Below are 11,665 nucleotides of genomic sequence, written 5' to 3'. Positions count from 1 at the left end.
AAGAGAGAGATATCACCATGACTACTCAGTGGGCTTTTCTTTCCATACATCAAGGCAGAGTCCATCTGAGCTGCATCTGAGAAACAAAGCGAGTGAATTGAGAGAGAGAGGGAGAGAGAGGTGCAGCGTGTCTCTGGCGTCTGGAGCTGCTCTGCTGCCGAGATTCAACACAGTCAGCGTCTCTTTGGCTCAGCTTACCTACAGTATACCCACACACACACACACACACACACACACACACACACACACACACACACACACACACACACACACACACACACACACACACACACCATAAACAGAAAGTCCAGACAAACACACTGAAAGCTGCAGCCTCCACCACCTTTACCTCATGGTGTTGTGGCCTGTGACACATCGTTTTCTTTTTCATTCTTTTATTAAACCTGGAAGAGACCTTGGACCTCAGTGCATCATCGCAGACAGGCATTCCTGCTGTTCTTAATGGACATTAAGTCTACCTTCTTATTACACACTCAAAGTGGCCCAAATCTGATTTGCTGCATGCATTGGCTGCATGTTTGGAGCATCGCTGCTTGCATGTCCATGAAAACTCCAGGTTAGATTTTCATAACTCCTTAATGTGTCTTCTTCCTCGATTTAAAAAGTCTTAAAATGTTAGAATATGTAGGATTTATTTCTCTTGTTTTTGTTGTCCTAATTAAAGAGTTTGGAGAAACCCACAAAGCTATTTGGTTATTTGTCAAATTACCAAACTATGTAATAAAAATTTAAATGTGCATTTCTTCTGCTCAAGAAAGGTTGTTAGAGTTTCTTTGTTGAAATCTTCAAAGTGTTGCCTTCACTTTCCAGGCATGAGGAGATGCTGAGATTAATGTTCTTTGGAGCTGCAGAATTTGTTCCATATTGTTTACAGGAGCATGTTATCATTGTTATAAGATAGATTTTGATCAAATTGTACACACTGATGGCTCACAGATTTGATAACTGACACACTTAACTGACACACAGAAAACCTGCAGCCAGGTTGTGCTAAAGCATAAAGAATACACATAATGAAGCTGCAATGTGGTTTCTGCTGTTTCCACTGTACTTGCTGGCAGTTATGGGAAGAAAACAAGTCCACAGTTAGTGGATTTTTCATTGAGAATGAAAGGATGAGGATATACCATATTCTAATTTTTCTTGTTAAATCCTCACAGATAATACTGAATTCACAATGTAAGAGATGCTGTGTATAGCATAAAAGAGACTGGAATAATTCTCCAGTTATAGGCCCAGACAGTCCAAAGACAACTTACCAAATGTTGAAACTGAGAAAATGAAGCATTATTGGAAGCATATAATTACAAATTTGATCCCAGGAGCATGTTTCAAAGAAGTAGAGCGAGGGTCAGCAAAAGGATGCTGTGTAAAACACTGTGTGGAGTGTGCTGCGGCTAATAAGATGATTTGGTAACAGGTCAGTAGCATGATAGCAACAAACAGGAACATCCCAAAGAGGCTGAGTATTCCACCCATTCATTTTCTTCTACTTAGGCAATAGGGGCGAGAGCCTGCCCCAGCAGGCATGCAGCTTGAAATACCCACACAGACATGGGGAAGGCATGTAAAGGCCTTGATGTACGACAACAGTGCTACCACCAGACCATCGAGTCACCACTGTGAAGCTTGCCACTCTGTGTGTCTGTGTGTGTACAGTTCAGTGATTTAAGAGTAGAATTTGTGTTTCATTAAAAGAAAACAAAAAAAACACCCTCTTTACACAAAGAAAATGGTTCTCAGGAAACACTGTTTAGCATCCTGTAGTGAAAACCATCTATCCATTTGATGAATCGTTTATCCGATTCAGACACGAGTACCCTGCCCCCTGCCTCTGTCTCAGTTGTCACTGGGTGAGGGGTGGAGGAAAAACCCTGGACAGGTCGCCAGTCTGTCGCAGGGCTTTTCTGAAAAACCACAGTCAGTGAATACGGGTTGTCTCTGTGTCCACAAGTGCAAATTAAAACTTCACCCTGTGAAGAAATAAAGGAAGCAGAATAAACCAAATGCTGCCTCTCTGCATTTGCTGTCATCTCACAGCAAGTAGGTTCCTGGTTCGAGTCCCAGCTTGGGACTCTTCTGTGTAGAGTTTCCAGGTTCTCCCTGTGTGGCTTTCCTCCAGTTACTTCAGCTTCTTCCCACAGTCTAAAGATGTGTTAGCTTAACTTCTGAGTCTAAATTAGTTGTAAATGTGGGGCAATAACCTATAGAGAGCACAATGTATGGTTGAAATGTGGCTCGTAGCCCTTTGAGTTTGTAGGAGTACAAAAAGCGTTACCATGTCATTACAATTCATTAACCATTCATATTTGTGGAGGCCCCATTAATGCTGAAAGATATTCCCACAATTTAACCTCTTAGTTCTAACAAAAAATTATTTCAATGCCCTTATCTAACTGAACAGAGTCATAGCTTTTAATGTTCACAGGACATGAAAACTGCACGTGTACAGTCCCAGCGATTTTACAGTGATTTTAAAATAAGGTTCAAAATGTGGATTCCCTCTGAAAGTACTGCTGGTACTACCAGTTTCACAAATGGTCATCTCTACTGAGCACATGCATCAACACAATACCATGACTGGTCAACACTTTTCCATTTCGACTGTTAACTGGTTTGCTTTTCAGTCATTGTGTCTTATATAACATTTCTGACTATACCTGACCTTGCCAGGTCTCTCTTGGAAATGCGATTTTAAATTTCAATGAGATTTTTTACCTGGATAAATAAAGGACTAATTTACAAAAAAAACATCTATCTATCTATCTATCTATCTATCTATCTATCTATCTATCTATCTATCTATCTATCTATCTATCTATCTATCTATCTATCTATCTTGAAACTGTTAAAACAAACTGCTTAAATACTACATGAAGCAAGATAAACTTTTACTGTCATTTTATTCACATTTCACAAAGTTAATTTTATTAGGCCAACTCAATTAAGTGTTTCCAAAAATGTAAAAATCACCAACAGATAACACCTAACAGGTAAAACATAATTTCTTTGGATAAATGTGATGTTATTTACAGCTCTTACATATTTAATAAATGCTGATTCTGCCAACCTTAAGGCTACATGTGCTCTTTGTTGTTTGGTGTGGGGTCCTAACAGCATTTTCTTGGTGCAGAGATCAGTAACTTTAACCAAACCATGACTGCTGATATGTTCTTGTCTGTATAACAATAGCATCTAAACTAATGACAAATTAAAACAGTCTAAAAATGAGTTGTCTTGTATTAAAAATTTCTGCCTCTGTGTCTTTCTTTTCATTTAGCAGACACAACCTCCATCAAGCTCACGCTCCAGTTGGACGTGCTCCCGAGGGAGGTGTTCAGCTTTAAAAAGTTGTCACCCTGCACAAAATGTAATCGACATTTTTGATAAATCACCTGCACACTGTTAACACTCATGGGGTATTAATAATTATTACTCCTGATCTGGTGATGGAGTTAGTGACCTGGGGCCAGGAGCGCCTACAGAGCATGGGTGAATGAGGGGTGGAGGTGGTGGTGGTCTCCACCCAACACAGCCAGGAAAAGCAATTTGGCGCTGTTGGCGCTGTGCTTCTGCTGCGACCCCTGACTGAGCGTGTGCCCTGCCTCCACCGGCTCCACGCTGTCACACAAACACACACACTGAGACACACACACACACACTGACATGCTGCATGCTGAGTAGACAAATTCAAACATGCTATCACAGGAGAAAATATGCCCAAACAGCAAATCTAACCTTGTCCTAGGCTTTGAAATACAGTAATAAACTAACTGGCAAACAAACAAACAAATAAATGAGAGGGCTGCGATGATGTGCTGATGTCTAACAGGGTAGCGGTGGGGGTAGCGTGTCAGTAGCAGAAAATAAGCTCCTTTTTTACCTGAAAGGGGAAAATACAGACTTTAAAATGTGCCACAAAGGCAAAATTACCTCTTGATACTCTCACAGAATAACTGTTATCAAAGTCATTTGCACTATCACAAATAAGCTCAAATTCTATGTTTATGTATTGTTTCTGTGCCTTTTATTTCATACATTTATGGCCAGCAAAAATTTGATGCCAGGAATTTACTTAAGGAGAATTTCCTTCACACTATTTTATTTCCTGTTGACGCTGGTCACGAGGCGATTTACTGAGTCAACCTTTTAACGAGGGGTTGAGTTCCTGCTGAATCCCTCAAACCACCACTATCACTTCCCTTCATGCCTCACTTCCTCACCTCTGTGTGTGTCTGTGTGGGTGTGTGATTCAGCATTTTTTTGCTCTCTCTCTCTCTCTCTCTCTCTCTCTCTCTCTCTCTCTCTCTCTCAGACTTCATTTTTCATATGTCACAGGTCACTCAGGCCTTTTTAGCTTTGATAGTAGCCGCTGGTTTGTACTGTGGTTTGTGGCCAGAGGGATTACACACATGCTGTGTCATATGCATACACACACGCACAACACTGTAAAGATGCACACATGCTGTTGACCAGATGAGTCTGTGCAGTAATGCAGTGGAGAGGACTGTCCTCAGCGGCAGTGGAGGGTCAATCGGCAATCAATTATTCCACTCAGACTGGACTGCAGCCACACCACAGATTCACTTCCTACACTGAAAGTGTGCATGCACACACACACACACACACACACACACACACACACACACACACACACACACACACACACACACACACACACACACACACACACAGACAACACAGACAATGTACTTAGATTCCTTTGATCCTGACTTTGAAACTGCTGGTCAGAGTTATTTAAATGACATTACCTACTTGTCAACATAATGCCATTACCTCATTTAGCACGCAATTAAAATAACGAGATAAAAAAGAAGCATGCAATTTTTTTTAGCAAATTGATGCTTTGCTATCCTTGTGTAGCCAAAATCAGTGTTAACATTTGACCAGCCACCATGAATGACACTCCTGTTGATTATCGTAGCTTTGGTATATGTAAAAGTATGTATAATAGATATAATTTGTTCCAGAACAACCATAAAGTTACTGTTTAGACAAAACAACAGTTATAAAGATACATCCAGTGACTACATATGTGTGTTTGTGTGTGTGAGACTGTGTCTGGATGCAACATGAGAAACTATAAGCAAGTCAAATGAAAGAATGAAGAATGAAGTTAAATGATGTTAAAAAAGTTAAAATTCCCATTTCCAGATACCTTTGTGAGACCCAGACTCAGTTTTAGACCATCTAGTCTGTTGATAGTGTTGATAGTTAACACTTGGTTTTAGGAGTTAGAATGTCAGCAAATGTCTTCAGAAATAATGTGCCTGCCCGTACGCACAGAGTGGAGCTGGCAGCCGTCAGTGCAGGAGTAGCACGGGAAATAGTGAACAACTGAAGCAAAACTGCATTGTATTTAGAAATAAAAGCACTATATTTATGAACCTACGTGGATGACAAGTACCCTCTATTTCACTACTGCCACTGTCCCATCTGTGGTTTAGACAACCAAACATATTAAACGTTTGAATATTGTTTTTAGATTTTTATTCAAAATTATCATTTAATATCCATTTCTCTCTCACTGTGAAGAAGTGGGCTGTGTCTTATAGTTTGCTTTAGTTAGAAACACTGACATCAGCTAATTATTTGGCTTTCTGCTTTATCATGTTTGATCAGCGTTATTTTGTGAATACATTTTGCTGTTTCAGTTCTGACTTTTGAACTCTCACTTTGTCTCTACAGATTGTAATAGCTCTGCGCGTTTTTTTTATAGCACACTGACTGATGCCTGAGGAATCTGAATCTCCATGATAAAACTGTTTCTTTGCATGATCTGACAGACGCTTCTGTCTGAAATGACTAAAAATAAGTGCAATTAAAACTGGCTGTAGAGAAGAGCTGTAAACACATCTCATTTACATGAGATGAGATTGAGAGGAGCAGTTTGAGAAAGTGGGTTTTTCTAATGACTCAGCTGGGCTTGACCATGTGTTGAGGGTAGGAAGTTTCACTTCCCATCATTGCCTTCTGGGCCAGCTCCTCATTTCTGGAAATTGAAAGGAACAAAACAGCCTAACATTGCACAACAGAAACTGACCCCCCCCCCCCCCCCAACCTATAATAGTTATAGTAATAGTTATTATTTTTATTTATAGAGCCCTTCAAAAATGCAAAGTGCTTGACAAGAGCAATAAAATGACACAAGCCAAAAGTCTTGAGATTAAAAGGAGTGGTTCTTAAAGACCCAGACAATGAATTACAGAAATTCACTGTCTCTGTGTTTATGTTATGTGTTTAGAAAATCACACCTCACTTAACTGATAACTTTACTTATCTTTTTAAATCCATTAAATATCTTTTTAGAGACACAGAATTTCCTGTTGGACAAATATGAAGAAAATTAACTGTGGCAGATGTCACCACCCAGAGGTACAGTCATCTGACAGAATGCTGTATAATGTCAAAGGATGTGCTACGGTCCAGGAGCATATGCACTGAACATGTGTTTTTAGCAGCATCTATTAAGAAGTTGTTAGTGACCTTGAAAAGTAGATTCATGCATGTTCTTAGAACTCAAATGGGCTTCTCCAGGTTCTATAGAGCTCATTTTAAAAAAAATGTTCCAATATATATCTGTCTCCGGTTTCTTTGGACAAACACACAGTAGTAGATCACCACAGAGATTTGTATTTGAGACTTTATGTTTTACCTTTTTACAAAAAAAGGAGCTCTTTCAGTCCCTCTGTCTCTCAGCAGCCTGTGCTGTCTCTAACCAGGACTGTGATGTCACACCACCCAAACCAGACTTTAAGCATACTCTCATCTCATGTGGCAGTGGAGTACTTTCCATCTCTAAATGAGATTTGTCTTCACTCCTAAGGTTGGATCTCATGCTTGCTTTGTGCTAAGCAAACTCTCATAGTTGACAAGGCAGTGTGAGGTCCACGCCATCCTTGTCACACACCCTGTCGCCCTGTCTACCCGCAAAATGCTACGCAGGCACTCATGTTGGGGAACATGGTGCAGCTGCATAGTCAAAGTGACTGTGGTGTCACTGAGCCTGACACGCACACTGAGGACCTGGACCCAGAGGCAGACATACACTGTCCCAACTGATGCATGTCTAAAATGTGGTTCCTCCCCAGACAGACTATATCATTGTGTGTCAGTGTGATGTTTGTTAAAGTGGTTTTGTCATGTTTGTCGTGAAAGAGGACACACAGTATACTCAACTCACCAACAATGTCTCATGTTGACTACACTGGTGTCAAAGATCAAACATTACATCATTTGCAGGCTACTGCCCAATAGTTTTGGTTAGGCAATAAAGTTGCTCTTCAGATGTTTGAAGTAAGTGAAGTTGTGTCAGAAACCTCTAATCTGTTTCCACAGTCACTACACTGAACTTTATTTTATATCGAAGTCACACAAAGAAATAATTGAGTTACAATAGGTTTTGTGAAAGTTACAACTTTCATTTTGGACGCCTGGAAGGGCAAAATTAGTTAGGCTTAGGTTATAGGGTAATAGGTTGGCATGCTCACTGTTGCCAAGTATGCTATGGTAGTGTTTAAGTGCGTGCATGCATCCATACATGTCATTGTTTCTGTTTGTAAATATGATAGGTCAAAAAGCCTTTAAGGAATTCTGATAAAAGTTTGTAGGGGTGCAGCACCGGGTCATGTTAACATTCACTAAAATCTGGCTGACACCCACCAAGCTCTCAGAAGTCAACTTAATTATTTATTGGTGCAAAATTAACAAAAAGCCTTATAATGCAGAAACTATGATTCTTACAAGTGTGGTGTGTATTGCAAGCATATAGAAAGTACTGTATAAAGATTTTAAATATCATCTCAAATTTGACCTCTGACCTCTCAGTCTAGGTCAACAGGCTGATCTGAAGGGCAAAGTGATAATAATATTACAAAGTCCTCCTTTGCCAAAACCTGGTTATCCACAGTGTATTTTAGTCCCTGACAGCTTTGCCAGACATCTGTGTTTGGTACATAATTGCTTAAGACACCTTGTTCTCTACTATGAGTCTTGTCTGAAACAGAAATCTCAAATAACACTGGCTTTGCTGTCTTTTGTTCATGTGTGAGAGGCTGAAGCTACTGTACATCAGAAAGAATGCTCTGCCGACTAAATGTGTATGTAAGTGTAAGTGCACTGAATTGTTAATAAACATTCCAGTCACTACAACTTCTAATGTCTCATTCTGACTCAGTTTAGGTCCATAGAAATGGTTACGTCACCCCTTCTTTCCTCCAGTATCACCAGTTACACCTCAACATCTAGAATGTTTTCATTTTCTTTTTCTGCCTTTTTAAATGTCTGATTAAAGAATTCAACCTTGCTCTGGTCTTATATCAAAACAACACAAGTCCTAGAACTTGTAGTATTTGACCAGAAAAGGCCAGACCAGGATGACACACAAACACATATGCCATTTAAAGTATTTGAACCAATGACCGGTGCATGGTGACAGCTTCAGTACACTGCAGTTCTCTCTCTGGTGGTAAAAGTTTGAGGTGTGTCGCTGAAAGTTTTTCTCAATTAAATTTAGAATATGATTTAGAACACAAAAGAAGAGGAAAAGGGAAAAAAATTTAATCGCACCATGTGACAGAGAGTGCCAGAAAGCGACGGTACAACAGCATCTTCTTTCTTCTACAATGTAACTTAAACTGGGGTACACTCAAAGCTCCTGCCTTATGAAAGCATGTCCTCATTTAGCCTGTTTAATATGGAGCAGAGCAACCGTTCTGTGGGATGAGACGCACCGGGAGAAAGAAACGGAATGTAGAAGTGATTGCGGTAAAGGAGTGCAGACTCAGCGCTGCTGGCGGCAGGCGGAGGAGATGGAGACAGAGTGCTCAAACTGTCATAGCAGCCCTCGCTTGGTGACAGAGCGGTATGAGGCAAAGGCGGTGGAAACAGAGAAACTAAAGGGAGTTATCGAAATAGAGGAGCTACTTGTCTGACATGGTGCCTTTTCATTTAGAGGTAGTTTTTTGTGGTGAGTGATGTTGGCAGTTTGGGGCCAGTTGTATTCTTTGCATCGCGTTGTTATTTCTGCAAAAGAAAACATTCTCTACCTTCATCGCCATTGTTGTGGTCGTTGTTGCTGTTGTTATTGTTCCGTTCTTCAGTTCATTGCTTTGCTGCACTGTCCACGTTGATTCAGATTTCGTCCATTCTTTGTCAGTGTGTGCTCAAAGTAATAGTATAAATGTTTAACCATCTTCCTTTTCATATTCCCCTTCAAATCCAAGCCTAGAGCCAATAACTTTCCTTCCCTCTGTATGAGAAATGTATTAAGCTGCTGTTGTTGGCACCAAAATTCTGATGTGTATATAAAGACAATAACTTTATACAGGTTTTGATGATATTTGGAAGGAAATACATATGTCCAGAAAATAGAACAGAACCTGAGTCATTAACATTTATCCCAGGTGATAAGACTGTCTTTAATATTACAACTTATGTTTGAGTGTCTTTTACAGCAGTTAAAAAATACTCACAACTTACCATATTTTGATTCTCATTTCCTAACATGGTTTTCCTCCTTTCTTTTCATTCAGATGAACATGATTTTCATCAGACTGGGCCTTGAAGAGCCCCCCACACAATTAAATTTTTGCTTTTTTCATTATTCCAAAATGGATTCGAATCATTTGTCACCTCAAAGGTCTACACATAATGACATAATGACAAAGGAAAAAAAGATTGCTTAAAATATATAGACAGGTGTGTGACTTTCCAAATTATGTCCAATCAGCAAAATTTACCACAGGTAACACCTTCCACCTAATCTGTTAGATTAGAAAAATCTGACAGATAACCAGTGGAAACGTGTTTTATTTTTTTATTTTTAATATATTTGTTTGAATTTTTGAATTTCAAGCAAAGTTTTTTCAATTTATGATTATGGGATATTGTAAGTAGAATTTTGAGGTTAAAATGAATTTAATAAGGCTGTAACATAACAAAATGTGGAATTAAGTCGTGCTCCAAATCCTTTCTATATCCACTGTATGATCTTGGCCTTGTGCACAATTTGGGTGAAGCTCCATTAGGTAATCACTGTTTATGAGTTTCACTAAAATCTTAAGTAGTAATTCTTGTGAACTATAAAAGAATGAAGGTCTCATCATTGCATAAGCTCCTTGGTCCTTTGGCTGAATGAGCTGAAAATAACACTCATTATTGTATTAAGCAGCCGTATCTCTAGGTTCTAAGTACCTTATTTGGTGCCTGTCTCACAGAAAGTCATCATCTCTCGCTCCTGTTGTGTGTCATATTTACTGTACTAAAGTATGACCTACAGTACAGCTTTGCTTTGACACCACAGTCTGTAATCCTCAGAGGGGTAGATTAGCAATTAAGCATGATTACATTCATACATGATGAGCAGCTGGACATAGGTTACCCCTTGCTCTGCTGCAGAAGAGCAGCTCTAGGTCAGATTGGCCTCCATAAATAATTTATCCTCCATAGTCCACTCACCACAGCGTGTTTACATCGATTAAATTTGCATGGCCTTGATTAAGATTTAAGGATTGACTTCACATTGGACCTCTGATCTACTCCTTTTAATGCTCTTTCTTTAAATTTTGCTACTTTCTACATTGTAGATACATACTGAAGACATCAAATATATGAAGCAAGATATTTGGAATTTGTGATGTAGTCACCTGAAATGGTTTTTCACTTCAGTACACACGTACTGTAAATATTAACATTCTTAAAAAAGTGTTAGAAGGCTCTGATCAGGCAGAAGTACAAACATAGGATTTCTGTGATTGCGCTGAACAATTGTTCAAGAAAAAGAAGAAAGTTCCATCTACTTTCATACTTTCACTTCTTGGATTCTGTTAGAAGGGGAAGTAATTAAACATATTTGCTCAAATAGAAAAAGCAGTTCCTCTGCAGTTTTTACTGACACTCAAAAATACAGCTTCATACAGAGTCCAACCCTGCGAAGTTTCCAAACCTGCCAGCTTGTCTTTGTTGTGACGTCAGATGATCATCCAACTTCATTTGATAATACATTGTTGATTCTGGTACTTATCTGTAACCCTTTTTTACCAGAAGGAAGGAGAAGGAAGTCAGACACAGGAATTGCAAACACAATCTGGACAGATTTCAAAGTAAAACACCCTGTGCAGATTGAAGCTCACGCACACAGATTTTCCGACTGGCTGCTAGGCCCCTCTAGCCTAGCTTGTCCTGTCATAGGGTATACCATGGGCATGTTGCCAGTCCATCACAGAACTAACAGAAAGACAGACAACCACACACTCTCACATATACATTTAAATCAGAATCACACACAAACCTAATAAAGTTAACCATGTGTTGGCCAAACTTTACACTGATGTGGTGCAGTAAACGAAAAAACAGCTACCATCCCCATATTAACTGTTTCCTTCTTTCCTTTTCCCCTCTCAACTATTCAGAAAACATGAGCTCAGTTTCTAAATTGCAAAATATTCTGCTTTACTTAAAGCACAACAGATTGTTTACCATTCTTCATTTTAGTTAATTGTACTTTGAACATATAAGTACATTTTTTCATTTACTGCTATTTTATATTATTTATGTGTAGAGCTAAGAGTATGTAACATGCATATATGCACAGTGAACCTCTCCACCTCTGGATTCTGTTGAC

This window comes from Aulonocara stuartgranti (assembly GCF_965226115.1).
Source record: "Aulonocara stuartgranti genome assembly, chromosome: 17".
NCBI lineage: Eukaryota > Metazoa > Chordata > Actinopteri > Cichliformes > Cichlidae > Aulonocara > Aulonocara stuartgranti.
Note: the sequence above shows the minus strand (reverse complement) of the source record.